This window comes from Otolemur garnettii, unplaced genomic scaffold, assembly GCF_000181295.1.
Source record: "Otolemur garnettii isolate 467f Iridium unplaced genomic scaffold, OtoGar3 scaffold00004, whole genome shotgun sequence".
NCBI classification, from domain to species: domain Eukaryota; kingdom Metazoa; phylum Chordata; class Mammalia; order Primates; family Galagidae; genus Otolemur; species Otolemur garnettii.
This window is the reverse complement of record NW_003852399.1, coordinates 31,068,839-31,086,852: the sequence shown is the minus strand read 5'-3', so window position 1 is coordinate 31,086,852 and position 18,014 is coordinate 31,068,839. Positions and strand designations below refer to the sequence as shown.

The 18,014-nt window shown below is 38.9% G+C and overlaps 1 protein-coding gene and 1 pseudogene across 2 annotated transcripts in view; both read left to right on the top strand.

The window, feature by feature from the left end:
* The first annotated feature begins 1,699 nt into the window (after window positions 1–1,699).
* The window catches only part of PLEKHF2 (pleckstrin homology and FYVE domain containing 2), a 24,136-nt gene continuing 7,821 nt past the window's right edge, over window positions 1,700–18,014 (top strand). Inside the window, exon 1 of the mRNA XM_012809960.2 lies at window positions 1,700–1,966. The gene's annotated coding sequence lies outside the window, so the exon portion shown is untranslated. The remainder of the gene's footprint in view (window positions 1,967–18,014) is intronic.
* Window positions 17,247–18,008, top strand: LOC100943074 (annotated as a pseudogene). Its single transcript, XR_001161594.2, has one exon. The product of XR_001161594.2 is annotated as a protein S100-A10 pseudogene (transcript).

Sequence of the window (18,014 nt, the reverse complement as noted above, 5' to 3'; positions counted from 1 at the left end):
GGTATATTATAATAGGTATGTGTGTATATAAACACACTATATAGATTATATCTCTATAATAATTTTTATTTCACACATACAGCACTTACCATGTGCCAGGTATATGCTTTGTAGATATTAATTCATTTAATCTTCATAATAGCTCCATGATACACTTTTGTCTCCATTTTACAAGTGAAAAAAATCAAGGTAATATCTGGATGTGTCCAGGGACACAGGTAGTTGGTGGCAAAGCCAAGATTTCAATTAGTCATTCTGGTTTCTAATTACACCCTTTATATTACCTTTTTACCAGTGGAGGTGAGGGAACAAAAATGTTTGACTAATGCTTTAGACTCTACATTAAACAACTAATCAGATATAGCAGTTCTTAATTTCAAAATTTGAAGGGATTTTAGATATTTAGCTCTGTCTTTTCCTCACCCATAGGTAATGCCAGGCATAGGGTGAGGTTCAGCCAAGGTGGGGTAGTGTGATGGCCGAGACAGAGTCCTGGCCTCAACATTGCACTTGTCTACCAAGAAGCTATAGCTAACACACGAAAGATTTTTTTGTGCATGTGCGTATGCATGTGATCGTGATCCTATAGCTTTCCCCATTAAAAAGTTGTTCACTTTTGCTAATTTTGTTCTAGTTATTTTAAAAACGAGTTCTGGAGACACTGGTGTAGGGGAGGCTAGGAGGCAGAAAACCTGAGGGAGAGAGTCTCAGACTGAAAAGCAGGTGGAAACAATGGAGGGAGGAACTTAAACCTCATTTTCCCTAAGTGCGAATCTACGTGCAGGTCGGTGGTGGGGCTCTAATTCAACAGCAATCAAATGTTAAAAAAAAAATCCTTGAAACAATAGACAATGGGAACAAAGTTTGCCCAAACCTAATTTCCATCTACACACATACTTTTTGTTTAAAATCAGTGTGCCGTTGTCGTCCACCCTTTCCTCCTCTATTCTAGACGCCTTTGTTACCTCTGCACGGAGCCACCAGGGCGATTAGCAAACAGGTGCTATGGCGTGCATGAAAAAGGGCACATCCAACCTCGTATGCGATACACCATCCTTACAGTTTCTAGGTATGTCAAGTAGGTAGATGGGGTTTTTGTGCTGTCAGAGAAAAGTTCTGGAAAGACCAGAGTCTAAGGCATGTACTTAAAATAAATGGCTGTGCGGAGCATGTGCGGTATGTGTGTGGTTGCCGCCCCCTCCGTTTCAAGAGGTAAGCGTTTCAGAGAAAGCAAAAGGAAGGTGGGAATGGGCAAGATCGCCGAGCTAAACCAAAGTTTGTCTGTGTGTCTCTACCGACGCTTTGGGACATTTAAATCCAAAGCCTTTTCTTTCCTGTTCTTCAATTCCCAGGAGAGGCCTGTTGGGGGCAGGGGGGAGGTCTTCCTTACAGGATTCCAGTCTCCCTAAGTACTTTGTAGACAGGTGAACAGTCCTTTCCAAAGGCTCTTGAGAGTCGGGAGAGTCAGGTAAGCGACCCACGCGCACTCAAACGCGTCCGGAGCGCGTCTCCACACTTAGCAGCCGAGAAACCGGCTCCACCCGCACGCATTCTGGTGGGTGTGGCCTCTACAGAAGGCCCCGCCCCTCAGCGCGACGCGCGGGCCCGGAGGGGCGGGGCGAAGGAACTGGCGAGAAAGGGCGGGGAGCGAGAGGGGTGGGTGTGCTCGTGCCCGCGCACTGGCGCCTGGAGTGTGGGCGGGGGCACGCCCGGGCGCGCGCAGGGGAGAGGCCGGCGCAGCGGCCGTTGTCGGGTTCGACTGCCGGGGCGGGAGAGTCACCTGCGAGCCGCGGCTCTGGCAGGCGGCCCGCCTGCCCACCCGCCGCGTCTGGATCGCGCCGGCTGCGCGGGGCCGCGGACCGCACACACCCTGGGAGGCCCGGGGCGGGGAGCAGGCAGAGTCTGTGCCCGGCGTCCGCAACTAGAAGGAATCGGACCTTCGCCGCCACCGCCTGCGCCCGTCTGGGTAGGTGAAGCCCGGGTTGGTGGCCCGCCGGCTCCTGGTGGGCCGAGAAGGGAGAAGCGAAACTTTCCGGGCGCTTCCTCCCGCGGTCCCAGGGCCGTCGCTGCGCCGGGAGGTGTCGGCGTCGCGGGCGGCGGCGGCGGACGCCATGTTGGGGTCTGTGGGAAACGGGGCGCTCTCGGGCCGCTCCCCTCGCGCTGGGCGGGCCCCGGGACGAGTCACCGCCGCTGTCCCGCCGGGCCCGGAGAGAGCCGCGCCCGCCCCGGACAGCGCGGCCGGGGGAGTAGGGGGACTGCCGCGAGGGTCCGGCCCGCGCGTCGGCGGGAGGGAGCCTGAGGTCAGGGGAGAAGGCGTGGGGCTGGACGGCTGGGGTCCCGGACTCGCCAGTGGCGTCTCTGGGCCCCAACATCTTTACGTTGGAAAAGTTTGCAGGATGTTGCAGCAGGGATGTTGTAACTTGAACAGCTAATTTTTAAATGACTTGGGAAGAGACGAAATGGCACCGGCGAATTTGCCTTGATAGAAGCGATGTTTTATTTATTGGGATTATTTTAGTTTTATGGTCCTTGGCCGAATTTGTTTTTAAAGTATATTATTAAAGGCTGAGAGCTCGCCGCACTTGTGGCCTGAATAGCCTGTGTGCTCTTAGAACATTACAGCGCTAACTTGTGTGAGTGTGCAGTGGAAATGAGGGGTCTGAAGGTTACTGATACCGAAGCCCTTCTCCATAATTCATAGACTGACAGTATGTTGAGTTGATAAATGCCGCCTTTGTCGTGTTTTAGTATATTGCTGAAGAGGCTCATTAAGGAAAGATTGAGACACAAAAGTTGATTGAGAGACTTAAAGGCATGTGTTGGTGGTTCTAAGAGGAAGGTGAAGTGATCTTGACATTTCAAAGTTTTTTCCTCCTTTTGCTTTCTTAAAGTTGCGTGTTTTGAGCATTATCTTTCTCTGTATTCCGGTAGCTCATGGGGTCTTGAGGTTAATTTGGTATTAATGAGGGCTTCTAATTTTTAACCTCGTTGAATCCTGACAGCACCAGGTGAAGGGTATTTAGCTATTTATTTGGAAAGCACACGTAATTGCTTCAAAAAAAAAACAAACATAAAACTGGTGTACTGACTGAGGCCTAAAAAGAAAAGATTCAGTTTGAATTACTCCAGTATATGAAAGCTATTTTTTATTAAGAAGGAAGACATCTTACCTTAAAAATTTTGTTAAATGAAGTGAGAGCCTCTTAACCACAAATACAGTTACTCCTAAAACATCTTGGAGAATTTATCTTTTTACTCTTTAGAGGTAAAAATGTAGCTGCTGCTCAGATTTGATTGCCAGTTTCTTTGGGTCTTAAAAATTCTTTTAGTTTTGCTTCTTCGTCAAGTAAATGCCATTATACGTTTATTTTAATGGACAAAGAGTTACTTAGAAATGAGATGACTTAACTGACTTCCCAAATCTAGTAGCCAAGCTATTTACCTGAGGTCTTAGGACTCTGAAGCCTTCACAGTTTTCCTATAGCATAGCTTTATAGGGTACGTGTACATAACTCATTCTTGTGGAGCAGTCTCTGTCCATCTTGTTCTTATCCCTGCTTTTTTTGACTTGATGAATTCGACAGTGTAAATACTTAATTCCTTTAGGGCTAATTTAAAGGTGTTCTTGTAATTAAATTTTTCTTCCTAAAAATACTCTTTAAGTCTACGCTCTTTGAAGCCTTTTCTGCCCTGTTCTCTTACCTAATGCCCTTTCTGTCCCCAGGAATCAATTCATTTCTCCCATGATATCCCTGTAAATATTGAATAGATCTGATTTGCCTCTCCATCTCCAGCATGCAAGAACATAGCGAGATGTTCAGGAAAGGTTTGAATGGATGAGTGCACGTATGTTTGTTTCTTGTAAATAAGCCTCATGAATTTCTTATTAATTTGTAATTTTCATGGGCATAGTATTGAAATCTCTGTAGTCTTTTTTTTCTCCAGTACAATGCCAGGAATTATATTAAGTCCACAGATCGGGTTGATTGTACTTTTTTCCCCTCAAAATTTGTCTTGGGGTAAGACAATGAATTTTGGCCTAGGATACAGAACTTGAATGTCTATGAAATTTCCACGCAAATAATGGATTGATAATTACTGATGAATGGGAGAGAAGCTTTGGATCAACAAAAGAATTTTATCATAATTTTAAGTGTGATTGATTTATTGGCACTTGATGGGAATATTAATACCTGAAAATTTTGAAGGTTATATTTATACATTGAAGATCTTTGGTAGAGCACATCTCATTATTGCTCTGTCAGTTACTGTTTTGTCAGAATTGTATTGTCATAGAATTTTGTTTTAGAATGCTCTGCTTAATAGAAAGTATATAACATTGCTTTTCTGTTGATGTTTATTTTTTGATGAACCAGCTTTGTATGTTAGCTGTTTACTTAATAGCAATGTGTGTTGTCTTAACTGAACAAAAAATACTTCATAAGTATGCTTTCACAGTGCTAATTTAAATTGCAAAGCCTTTCTAGGTTAAGGTGTTCTGTAATTCTGTAATAATTGTAGCGTGGTGCGTTAATTTCTTGTCCTCACCCAAGATAACTTTCTCCCTTGTCAATCTGTAAACCACCAACTGGTGTGCTCAATTTGGGGCAGTCCTGGGAAGAGAATAGAAAGTATTCAAATAATTACTGAGTATACTGGAAAGGAAGTTAAGTTGCTTGTAGAGTGGACTGGGATGAATAAAACAAACCAGGAGTTCCGGCTCTGCTCCTTGCTAGCCTGTGACTCTTTCTTGAACAAGTCCCATTACTTTTCCAAGCTTCACTGGACTCATTTGTAAAGAGGGACACAGAAATGTGTGCCTCAAAGTGGTATTGTGAGGATTCACTAAGATGTTGGTGGAAGTGCCTGGCACATGATAGTATGATTTTAACAGATGAACAGAGTTGCAGTGAATTATATATAATCATAGAATTTAAAAATTTTAAAAGAGAAGCTGCCTTTAGAAATGCCTAGTTCAGTTCAGCAGCACATTAGAATTTGAGGAGCTTCTTAAAAATATTGATGACTGGAATCTACCCCTGAACAAATCAGAATTACTGGGTTTGGGGACAGAGCATAGGTAGGTTTGCCTTTTTTCTAAGTACCCGTGATTTAAACTTGCAGTCAGATGGAGTCTTTGATTTACTTCAATCTTCCATCTCCTTTTTAGTGTCTTTTGTGGTTGAATGAAGGGCAGTGAGGTTAAGTGCCACCCAAAGTCCTATCAGTCAGGCTAAAAAGGATTTATTTACAGCTGAGGAAAGTGAAGTGCATAGAGGTTAAGTAACAGTTACATTCATTTCTGGCCAGAAAAGCCACATTTGGAAGTACAGTTCACAAATTCCAGTGACCTTCGCCTCCACTTTGCATTAGCAACCTACATGTATGACTGTGTTATTTAACCTTGCAACTGTACAGAACCACTCTACCTCAAGGTTTACGGGTAGGCTAGATGGTGATGCATGGGCCTGTTTTCTATTTCTCGTTTCTGTCATTCATGGTGAAGCAGCTTTTTGTCTTCATTGTCACTTTCAGTCCCTCTCAGACTGTTAGTCGTCTTCCTTTTTCCAAACTTTGAACTCACTAGTTAATTTTTTTTTTTTTTTTTGAGACAGAATCTCACTATGTTGCCCTCAGCCTAGTGCGATGGGGTCACAGCTCCCAGCAACCGCAAACTCTTGAGCTTAAACGATTCTCTTGCCTCTACCTCCCAAATAGCCGGGACTACAACTCCCAGCTTTTTTTTTTTTTTGTAGTTGTCATTGTTGTTTAGCCAGGTTGGAACCTGCCAGCCCCAGTGTATGTGGCTGGTGCCCTAACCACTGAGCTATAGGTCCTGAGCCCAGTAGTTCATATTCTAACCATGAACTCACTACTCCACATAATCCCTCCTCTCATTCACCTTTGCTGGGTATATAACTAGTCAATTCTCAACTTGTAAATAATGTTTTACTTCTTCTATTTTTGTCCCTCCCCCACAGGTCACCCCAAAGTCATGCTGTTGTTATTATACAGGGGCCCTCAAACTCTTTTTTTTTTTTTTTTTTTTTTGCAGTTTTTGGCCAGGGCTGGGTTTGAACCCACCACCTTCGGCCTGTGGGGCTAGCGCCCCACCCCTCTGAGCCACAGGCACCGCCCACCTTTTTAAACTTGGGGCCCAGTTCACTGTCCCTCAGACCACTGGAGGGCTGGACTGTGGGCCCCAGTTCACTGTCCCTCAGACCATTGGAGGGCCGGACTGTGGGTCCCGGGATGAGTTGGCTGCTAAGCAGGACAGGCAGCAGCAACAAAAACACCCAGTGGGCCAGATTAATGTCCTCGGTGGGCTGCATGTGGCTCGCAGGCCATAGTTTGAGGATGCTATATGTTATATAACATTTGAGGATGTTATATATTTGTTTTCCACCTGCCTGGGTACTAGTGGCTTTCTAATCCTTTTCTCATCTAATGAATTGATTCATTTTATTTATTGCTTTTTCATACTACTTAGGTTGCTAACCCCAATCTTGAAACACTTAACTCTTTTAGCAGATGACCTTGGCTTCCTTCTGAAAGATTAAGATTTTATAATGTGAAGTTTCTCTTTTCTTATTTGCATCCACTTCTTCATCCTTTTTTCCCCCCTTCTCTCTTTTAGAAGTGAAACTATCTTTAATTCTTCATACTTGTATTATTTAAATAATAGGTTGGGGACAAATAAAGATTTTTGTGTTTTTTCATATTTTTATTATACATAACTGTATTTTGGTTTTTACACTTGCATTTTTCTACACATTCTTCTTTGCATTTCTTTCCTAAGGTAAAAACCCTTTTTTCTTTGTCTGAGAGAATATGTGTTCATTTATAAAATAGGCAGTATCAAAGTATTATCACTCTAGTACTTACACATAACCAGTACTAACTTTTTGGTGTATATCTTTCCATTTTAAAAAATAAAATAGGTTTATACTATATATGCTGTTTAGAAACCTTTGTTTAATAAATTATTTAACAATTTTCTACATTAAATATTTATGTTCTCTAAAAATTGCTTAAAAATCAATGAATATACCATAACTTATTTAATCAATCTGTTCTTGAACATATGGGTTGTTTCCAGCTTTTCAATATTATAGGCAGAGCTGTGAACTTCGTGGGAGCAACTTTGTATACTGCTCAAATTATTTTTTACTTGGAAGTAGAATTATTGTATAAACTTACTAAAAATGTTAATATGGTAAAAAGTTCTCAAGGATATTAGTGCCTATTTTCCTCTCATCTTAAAGGGGTGATTAATGTATCATTTTAATTTTTATTTCTTTATGATTAAGAAACTGGGTCTTGCTCTGTCACCAAGGCTGGAATGCTGTGGTATAATCACAGCTAACTGTAACCTCAGACTTCTGGGCACAAGTGATCTTCCTGCCACAGCCTCCCAAGTAGCTGAGACTACAGGCATGTACCATCATGCCTGGATAATTTTTTAATTTTTTGTAGAAACAAGGTCTTGCTACATTGCCCCAGGCTGGTCTGAAACTCATGACCTCAAGCCATCCTCCTGCCTCAGTCTCCCAAAGTGCTGGGATTACAGGTGTGAGCCATAAGAGCCTGGTCAACATTTTACTTGTCATTTTTATGTTTTCTAGAAATTTTGATTGTCTCTTTAGCATGTTTTCCTTCTTTTTGCGCATTTACAGGAGTCCTTTATATATTAAGAATATTGACCTTTTGCCATATTTTGCAAAAAGTTTTCTTTAATTTTAGTACATTTCTACTTAGTGATGAAGTTTAAACATTTTAGATATTAAAATGTTTTCTTTTATATGCTTAGTTTTCTTGGTGCTATATTTAACTTTTCCACTCTGGCTAGAAATTTAGGTTTTGTTTTTTACTGTTAGAGTTAAGGCCAGAGGGAAAATGTTATAAGCAGCACCCTCTCTTTTCCGCTACCCCTGGTTATTTCTCTAGGGTAAATTTCTGTGGGTAAAAATTCCAGGGTCAATGGCTGGGCTGGGTGGGTGGAGCTGCCTTTGTAATCTTAACACTCTGGGAGGCCAAGATGGAGGGATAGGATCACTTGAACTCATAAGTTCTAGACCAGCCTGAGCAAGAACCAGATCCCTAAAAATAGAAAAAATTAGCCAGGCACTGTGGCAGGCAACTGTATTGTGTTTCCCTGAAAATAAGACCTACCCCCAAAATAAGCCCTAGCAGGATTTCTATGCATTTGTTAAATATAAGCCTTACCCCAATAATAAGACCTAGTGATGGGTGTGGCTATGCAGTGTATCTGCATAGCCATGCCCTGCATTTCAGTGCAGAGCGGTAAGGAAGACTAGAATACCTTTTATCTGCCACAGCTCCTTTCTCGGAGCCGTTTGCCCTTGTGCAGAGCGCGTGTGGTAACCGCTATTGTAGGCATCCTATTGCGCACGTGCGAATGGCTAGGGGAAAGGAGTTCATGCATCACTAGCGCCAGCCCCACCAAAAGGTTGGCTCCCCCTGTCAGGTTCCAGAAGAAGATGACTTAACTGTATTTGAGTAAATGTAGATTGTTGTATTATACTTAATAAAAATGAGACATCCCCTGAAAATAAGCCCTAGTGTGTCTTCTTGAGAAAAAATAAATATAAGACAGTGTCTTATTTTCGGGGAAACATGGTCGTCACAGCTACTCAGGAAGCTGAGGCAGGAGGATCTCTTGAAGTCAGGAGTTTTGACGTTGCTGTGAGCTAGGCTGACACTATGGCACTCTAGCTTGAGACAACATCTATTTAAAAAAAAGGAAAAAATATATATACATATTCTAGGGTCAAAAGTAAGTGCTTTCTATCTAAAATAAGTATTATATATCACCATTAGTTCTCACTTTTTTTCCCCATGTGGCTACTGCTTATTGTGTGACCTTTTTGGTGACCTTTTTGGTTATTTAGTCTCTGAGAGTTGTGAAACATGAGAGCATGGTTTTTTTTTTTTGTTCTTTTTTTGAGACAGCCTCAAGCTGTTGCCCTGGGTAGAGTGCTGTGACATCAACTTGAGCCAACTCCTGGGCTCAAGTGATTCTCATACCTCTGCCTCCCAAGTAGCTGGGACTGCAGGCGCCCGCCACAATGCCTGGCTATTTTTTGGTTGCAGCTGTCGTTTGGCGGGCTCGGGCTGGATTTGAACCCACCAGCTTAGGTGTATGTGGCCGGCGTCTTAGCCTCTTGAGCCACAGGCACCAAGCTATGAGAGGATGTTGAAAAGGTGCTTTGTGCTCTTTGTCTTGCATTCTTCCTTTGATTTTCTTCCTGCTTTCTAAACTAGGTATTTGCCACAGTTTAGTCCTCTGACCTCTTTTCTCTTCCATACATTAACCAGCATTTCTAGGTGGATGACTGCCATATTCTATCTGTCCAAGTGCTCTCTGCTTATCCTGGCATTTCTGTTGACAGATGTGTGTCTTGTGAATATCTTGGAGGAATATTCAAGATAAGTAAGTATGTCCCAAATTGATTTCATCTCCCTCTTGAAACAAAGCTAGTATCTGCCTAGTGGTTTGGTTTATACCTAAGCCTTTGAAGTCATCTTATACCCACTTTTCATCCACATGTTCAGTTATTTCCTAAATCTTACCTGCTGTACCTCAGTAATCTTTTTTACTTTCATTCTGAAGTTTTTCCTGTTAATTATTGTGGCTCAGGCTTTTGTTAACCTTTCATTTAACGGAGACTATTGTAATACTCTTCTGACTGGTTTCTTTGTCTTCACTCTTACTGCTTCATATTTCTAGTCCATCCTAGGTACTGATTAATATTTTCTCATTTAATAACCTTTGTCCTGTTGCCTGTATAATCAAATTTAAACTCTTCAATCTGATGCTTACTTTCTTTTGCAGTTTCTCTCTTCCCTATCTTACCAGACCGATGTTCTATCAGGATACCTTACCTTGGCCTGCTTCCTCCAGCGGGGGCTCAATTAGATTAGAACCTCTGTAGTTTGAACACCTCCCTACATTGATTACCTCCTTAGGTTGACCTAATCATAGACCAGACATACCCCACATGTACGTGTACAGCAGTCCTAGTTCCTTATGTTGACCATCTCCATAAGTTAACCAGTTTGTTTACATTCCCTTGGATGGTCAACTTAAAGAAGTTCTGTATTTTTCTCTCTGGGGAACAAATTTGTGTACCTTTATCAACTCCCCAACCCCAGATTGAGCTGCTGTGTTTGCTTGAAGTTGTAGTTTAGACTTACTCCTAATGGTCTTCCTGGTAAAATAACATTCTAATTCACCTCTTTGGCCCTGAGGTCTTCATCACTTTACCTTTAGCCTCCCCTTTAAAAAATGTTTTTGGTTGGTTTCTCCTCTGCTGTTTTGGACTTTGAGTGTATAGATTTGGGTTAATTATACTCATAGCATATTATAGGGGTACTAAATCCTTTTCTTGTTCTGCTTTTTCTTCCCAGCATCATCTTTCCTATAGAAACACAATTGAATTATATATACTTGTCTATAAAGAAAACATAGCTATCTTTCTTCTCCAGAGATTTTTAGTTTTGAGTGTCTTCTATCTTTTAACATTGCTTTGCACAGAGTAAGTGATCAGTAAGCGTTTGGCTACTTGGAACTCATTGAAAGTTATTAACAGTTTTATTTGCTTTCATATTAAATGCGTAAATTAAAAGCATTAATTTAGCTTAAAATTAAAAGGATTAATTTTAGCTTTACTCTTTATATCCAATTAGACTTTGCAATCCTGAGTCTAACCTGTCCTTTCTATTCCTACTGCAAGCTTCATATTCTTCATCAACTTTCTTCTCTGCTGTTGCAGTAACTATTCAGCTGGATCCTGCTTTCAGTTTCTCCTTTCTCAGTTTTTTGTTGTTTTCACAGTTATTTTAGAAAAATTCAGATCAGTCAGGCCACTCCTTCCGAAAGTTTCAGAAGGTCTCAGGAATCAATACAATCTCTTGTCTTATTTTTTTCTGTCCTCTAACTCCCTACAGTCTCTGCTGCAGCTGGATCTTGTGACTTTAAAATACATTTTGCCTTGTATTTTGCCTTTTGAAATTCCATTTATTACTCACAGCCTGTTTCAAGTCTTCCCATGCTATATTGTCTTTGCTATGCCCTTATTCTTCTCTGCTTCCTTAATACTTTGTTAATATTTTTATTACAGTACTTATCTCCTTGTGCTTTGTGTTAAACCTTGTGGTATATTATCTTCCTAGAGTCTGGTTTATTTTTCTTCCCACCAAGCATAAAGCCTTATAGCAGAGAACAGATTATAACTGTTTTGAATGATACTAATTCAGGGATGTGACCACATAACCAATACCACAGTAGTATTTTATTTGAGCGTTACTAGTTTTATTTTTCACATATGGTATCATACAAGCTTTTTTACAGCTTTCAGCATTACAGCTGTCCCAGTACAAATACTTTTTGAAATGATGCAGTATTTTATTTGAATTTTGTGATGATGAAAATACGCACACATCATCAGTTTTTATTTGCTAACTAAACAGATGTGCTTTTTGGAGAGAGACAAAATCATTTATATATTTTATCATGGGATTGAGTTTTTTTTAAAAAAAAAAAAAACAGGATCTGTCAGGCTTAGTATTTAGAATTCATAATCAGATACTGTAGTTAAATGGACCACAACATTTGCTTTATAAATTTAAAATCTGTGGGCCTAGTAAAACAGGTAATGTATTGGGTGTGGTATCTATTTTCTGTAAAAATTAATGTAAATGTTAAAAATGAAGTCTTTGATTCTTGTCAAACTCCAGAATTAGAAGCTGCTGCCTCTTTTTTTTTTAAATTTCTTTTTTCCCAGTTGAGACCAATGGACAGAAAGCTCCTACTTCTAACTACTGATCTTATTCAGCTCAATGCATATTGATGGCATGTATATGCAAGCATTTTCTTAGGTGCTGTTTGTAATACAGAGTTGTAGGAAGTAATATTCTCGTTTTTAGGAACCTCCAAATCTGTTGGGATTAAGCAGCTACAGAAACAGAATGTAGGTGTTATAAAGTGCTACATTAAAATGGTATGAATAGCTGAACGTGAGTTGTTAACTGGCTGTGAGGCTGTTGCACTGAGTGCATCCTGAAGGACTGGGGAGAGTTCAGCAAATAGATAGGAGCAAAAGAGGGGAGGAAGCCCGGGGCATATTCTGGTACTAGCTAGTAGTTTGGTTTGACTATAACAAAGACAACATAGAGAAAGGGGTAAAACTGGAAAGATAGACTGCAATAGGACTTGACTATGAAGAGCTTTGAATACTAGGTTAAGGATTTTAGATGGAATTCTGTTGGGCAGGGAATCTTGTTTCTGAATAGAGAGTTAGGGGTTATAGCTATAGTTAAAAAAGTACAAATCTTGTGTAGGATGATTTAAATTCAAAAAACTTTTACGCCTTCTGACTTACTTAGAACTCAAGGTCTATAATCTTCCCTTCTCTCCTTCCTTTTTAAAGACTTTTTTTTTTTTTTTTTTTTGAGACAGAGCCTCAAGCTGTCCCCCTGGGTAGAGTGCCGTGGCATTACAGCTCACAGCAACCTCCAACTCCTGGGCTCAAGCGAGTCTCCTGCCTCCGCCTCCCAAGTAGCTGGGACCACAGGCGCCCGCCACGACGCCCGGCTATTTTTTGGTTGCAGCCGTCATTGTTGTTTGGCGGGTCCGGGCTGGGGATTCGAACCCGCCACCTTAGGTGTACGTGGCTGGCGCCTTAGCCAGTTGAGCCATAGGCGCCGAGCCAAAGACTTTTTAAAATCTCTAATAATGGTGGTTCTGGTTTTCCAAATTTTCTAAAATCCTCAATTATGACTTAGTTTTTCTTATACACTATGATGTGTTTCTCTGTCAAATCTAATTTGTTTGAAACTGCCTTTACTGATACCCTAAATCTTTACCTTTTACTTTTTTTTAGTATTTGAAAGATTATTTTGAGTATATTTTATGCTTATATATTTAAGTTTTTAGGTCTTATTTTGTCAGTGTTTTTTTCCAAATGCATAATAAAAGGTTCATATGAGTTTCTGGAATTTTTAGTTCAGAAGATAGCAAGTAGTAATAAGAATGCATTTAAAAGAAATCTTGTGAGACTATAGGAAAATTGCCTAACTAGTTAGTCCATGACTTAATTTACCATAAAAAATTAAAATAAATGTAATTATTACCTAACAAAATTGAGATTATCAAATGATGAAAGAGTAAAAGGTGGATGTGCCTAGCAACATGTATAGGTGCTGGGTAAATGTTAGAATGTTAGTTTTTTCTCTTTTCATTTCTGGGCTGAGACAGTAGAATAAGTCTCCTTTTTAATAATAGGCATATTTGGTACCTAGGAGAGATGTTAAAAAATAGCTAGAGCTTCTCTCTGAATGTGATTCAAAATTTTGATGTTTCAGTTCTTCTTGATCCAGTTTTAATAAGTTTAAAATACAAATGTTTCTTTTTTTTTTTTAACCTCCGAAATAAACTTATTCCCTTAATCACTGATAATTCCTGTAATATGTACTTGTAATTGGTTCACCACAGTGGCAGAAATCTTAGTGGAAAAGGACAGAAAATACTTGGACACTTTTTGGTAATGGAATAAGTAGAATTTACCAAATTTAATTTGCCAAATTTTCAGGTATTTCTTTTTTGCTTTATCATCTTAATATTTTATTGAGACTCTTACCTAGATTTCCCTGATTATTTTTCTGAATGCTGAACTGTAGTACTTGGAAGTAAGAACTATCTTGTCCATTGCAAATGGTAGGCACTCAGACTATTTGTTCATTTGACTTAGAGGTGTTATGTGAGGGAGCAGCCATTTGCTCTAATGCTATGTATTTGCCCAGGGAGGATGTACCTCTGGTAGTTTTTTGCTGTTTGTTTTTACCTCTTCTTTTTCCATTTTCTTGTTTGTCTCTTCCTTTCCTTTTTAAATTTTCTAATTCAGCAGTAATACATATTTTAAAATCTTGGTTGATAATCGAAACAGTCTGAGGTTTGATGAAAAATTAATTTGTAGGCAAATAAGGATAACAGTAAACCCGAAAATGTGGTCCACTTATTATCAAAGCCAAATTATTTTAAGTACAAAAAGGGTTTTGTAAATAAATTACTTTATTAAAAATTTCTTCCTCTTCTTTTTTTTTTTTTCTAAGCAGTTAAATAATTTGTGTGAAATCACTTATTTAGTGTTTGTGTCAAGATTAGAATCCAGGTCTTTTAGTTCTTAGTTCATTGTTTTCCACTGTAATGCACAGTTGAATACTGAAGCTCACTGATAATCAGATATCATGGATACATGTAGGAAATAAGAAATAAGGTAGATGTGTTTTCATTTTTAACTCACCTGTAAGGATGAGATAAGAGGTATTGATTTTCAGTAGGAAGAACTGGGACATAGTAGCTTTTGACTGTTGGGCTCCCTTCTCAATTGTACATAGGATTGTATGTCTTTTTAAAAGTGGACAGGTGGTAGACATCACACTAAAGAACGTATTACTTTACAAACAATATGTTGCCAAAACAGTAGATTGGAGTTTAGATAATTTAAATACAGTTCTTATTTGCAGTTGAGAAGGAGGTAACTTGAAACCTTTATTTTTAAAAATTGATATATAAAGACTGGCTTTACAAAAGATGTGCTTCTGCTGTAGTTTTTACATTTTAAAATGTATGAATTTTAACACTGCAAGACAGTGTTTTCTGGAAAAGGAGACAAAGGCAATGAAAATTGTTGGAATTAGTAGAATTCTGTGAAATAACTAAATGTGAAAAGAAATAACAAGTTTTTCTATTGGTAGTATTAGGAAACAAAATGTGGAAAAGAGTTTACATTAAAAATGGCAACAGAAAGTATATAATACCTGGGAACCTAGTTAAGAAATGTAACTACCTTGTGAGAAGAAACACAATTAATAAGGCATAAAAAATTTGAAATTTGAAACCTGGCTAGGAATGCTCAAAACTATAAAGATGTTATTCAAAATTGATTTATGGATAGTTTGTGAATCCATTAACATTTCAGTGGGATTTTTTGTTTGTTCTTTTATTTATTGTAATTTTAAAATGGTTCTAAACCTTAGGTGCACATTAACAATTACCTGGGGTGCTTTAAAAGTATTCCAGTGCACAAGCCCTACCCTACATGTGCCAGATCAATAAAAGCAGAATATGTGGGGAAGACCTAAGTATTGGTCTTTCTTAACCCTTGGTATTTATCATCAGACTTCATTGGTTTTAATTTTGGTTTTTGAATTTCTTTTTTGAGTAGTTGTTGTTATTGTAGTGATTGATATTTATTTTGTAATTTGTATAATTGGTTAGAGATCTTCCAAAGAATAAAAAGAAAATTTACTTATTAAAAAAACTAGAACAGATCTCATTCTATCTTGCAATCATCATATGGTTTCATTGGACATATGTCAATGTAAGATGTATTATAGGATTTTAGCGATCTTACCTGGAAACATTTTGCTACTTCATTTTCCTAGGACATGTTTAATCAGTATTCATTATTTTTCCTCAGTAATGCCAGAAAGAAGAAAATAGAAGAGTGAAGAAAATTGCCAGAAGGATATAATGGTGAAATATGTAATTGCTATGTCATTTAAGAAGATACGAAAACATTTGGGAGATATCTTTAGTCTTTTGTTTGTTTTTTATTTAATAACATAGTTGAGAATTCAAATTTTTTAAATTTTGTCTTTCATAGCAAAGAGAAAAAAATGGCAGAATTTTTAGACTATAATTTAAAGAACTATAAGACAAATCAGAAGATTAAAAGCAAAGAAATAGCACTTTAATAATGATAGTGAATTTAATTGTTTAAGGGAAATCTCAGACTGTGAGCCTTCAGATTATGATTCCTAGGTGAATTTTTTTCAAATTCAAGAAATAATGCTTCAAGAGTGGTGGCTCAGGCCTCTAATCCCAACGTTTTGGGATTTGAGGCAAGAGGATCACTTGAGGCCAGAAATTTGAGATGAGCCTGGGCAACATAGCAAGATACCCTGTTTCTCCAGAAAAATAAAAACATTAGCTGGGCACAGTGGTGTGCTCCTGTAGTTCTAGCTACATGGGAGGTTGAGGCAGGAGGGTGACTTGAGCCTGGGAGTTCAAGGATGCAGTGAGCTATGATTGTGCCACTACATTCCAGCCTGAGTGACAGAGTGAGACTTCCATCTCTAAACAAAAAAATTAATGAATGAATAGTGTTCCTAAGGATGAAAATGGAAATAGTATTAAATATTGGCTTGGTGCCTGTGGCTCAAGCAGCTAAGGCACCAGCCACATACACCTGAGCTGGTGGGTTCGAATCCAGTCTGGGTCCCCCAAACAATAATGATGGCTATAACCAAAAAAAAATAAAAAATAAAAAATAACCAGGCATGGTGGGCGCCTGTAGTCCAACTACTTGGGAGGCCGAAGCAGGAGACTTGCTTGAGCCCAGGAGTTGGAGCTTGCTGTGAGCTGTGATTTCGCAGCACTCTACCCAGGGTGACAGCTTGAGGCTCTGTCTCAAAAAAAAAAAAAAAAAAAGTATTAAATATTGCAGGTTCATGCATGATAGTTGTGAGCAGTTGGTTGTATTTAAAGGATATTGCCTATTTTGGATATACTCACGTATGCCTTTAGTATCAGAGAAAGATGAAATTAAAAAATTGCTATATTTTTTACAACTTTCCCTCAAAGTTTTGTTTTTAAAAAACTATCCCTTTATTCTTATTTCTGCAAATGAATCATAAAATAACTGAAAATATTAAAAATAAATAAAAAGGGTCTTTTGGACCTAGATAGTAAATTTTTTTTTCCTGATATACTGAAGGTTAAAATTCCCTTGTGGTTCCAATGTGAAGCTAAATTTGGGAATAACTAAGTAGACTTCATCTGGAGAAGTCTAGCTCCCAGAATAAAATCTGGGAGATAAGGTGAAGTGTTTTTGAGAAGGTTAAGTAGTGATCTAGAATGGTCCTACCAGATACGTCTTTTTGTTTTTTATTTAATAACATAGTTGAGAATTCAAATTTTTTTAATTTTGTCTTTCATAGCAAAGAGAAAAAAATGGCAGAATTTTTAGAACTATAATTTTAAGAACTATAAGACAAATCAGAAGATAAAAGCAAAGACATGCTACGGACATAAGAATTATAAAATAGATTAATGGATTAGACCAGACAACCCAGAAGCAGATCTTAGAATATATAAAATTTTAATATGATAGTGTCATACATTAGTAGATTGGATTACTGATACTGTTAATGTAAGCTCCCACTTGTTGACTACTTGCTGAACATTTTCTATGCATTATCTCATGAATCTTCCCTTTGATGTATCTGCTATTATTGTTCCTATTTACAAGTAAGGAAATCTGAGGTCATACAATAATACTTGGTGATTCTGGAGAAGTTAGTTAGCTCTAAAGCAAATATTTGAAAAGCAAAAAGGAACTTTGACAAAATTGCAGGTGGATAAAAATATTAAATATAGAATTTATATTATAAAATTTGGGTCTGAATCTGGATAGGGAAGCTTAGAAGTAATGGGAAAAAACCACAAAGAAAAGATTAGTACGGCTCTGTTCGCCGCCCTGCGCCCCAGCCTGCTAGCGTCCGCCGCGCCTCTTGGCCCAGACTTCAGTAGACCTCACCAAAATGCCATCTCAGATGGAGCACACCATGGAAACCATGATGTTCACATTTCACAAATTTGCCGGGGTTAAAGGCCACTTAACAAAGGAGGACCTCAGAGTGCTCATGGAGAAGGAGTTCCTGGGATTTTTGGAAAATCAAAAAGACCCTCTGGCCTTAGACAAAATAATGAAGGACCTGGACCAGTGCCGAGATGGCAAAGTGGGCTCCCAGAGCTTCCTTTCCCTAATTGCGGGCCTCACCATCGCAGGCAACAACTACTTTGTAGCACACATGAAGCAGAAGGGCAAGAAGTAGGCAGAACCGAGCAATTACTCTGCCCTGAAAAGTGTTCTCTCAAAGGATTGCTTCAGACATCTGCCCCACAGCTTCTCCCTGGATAAGGATTT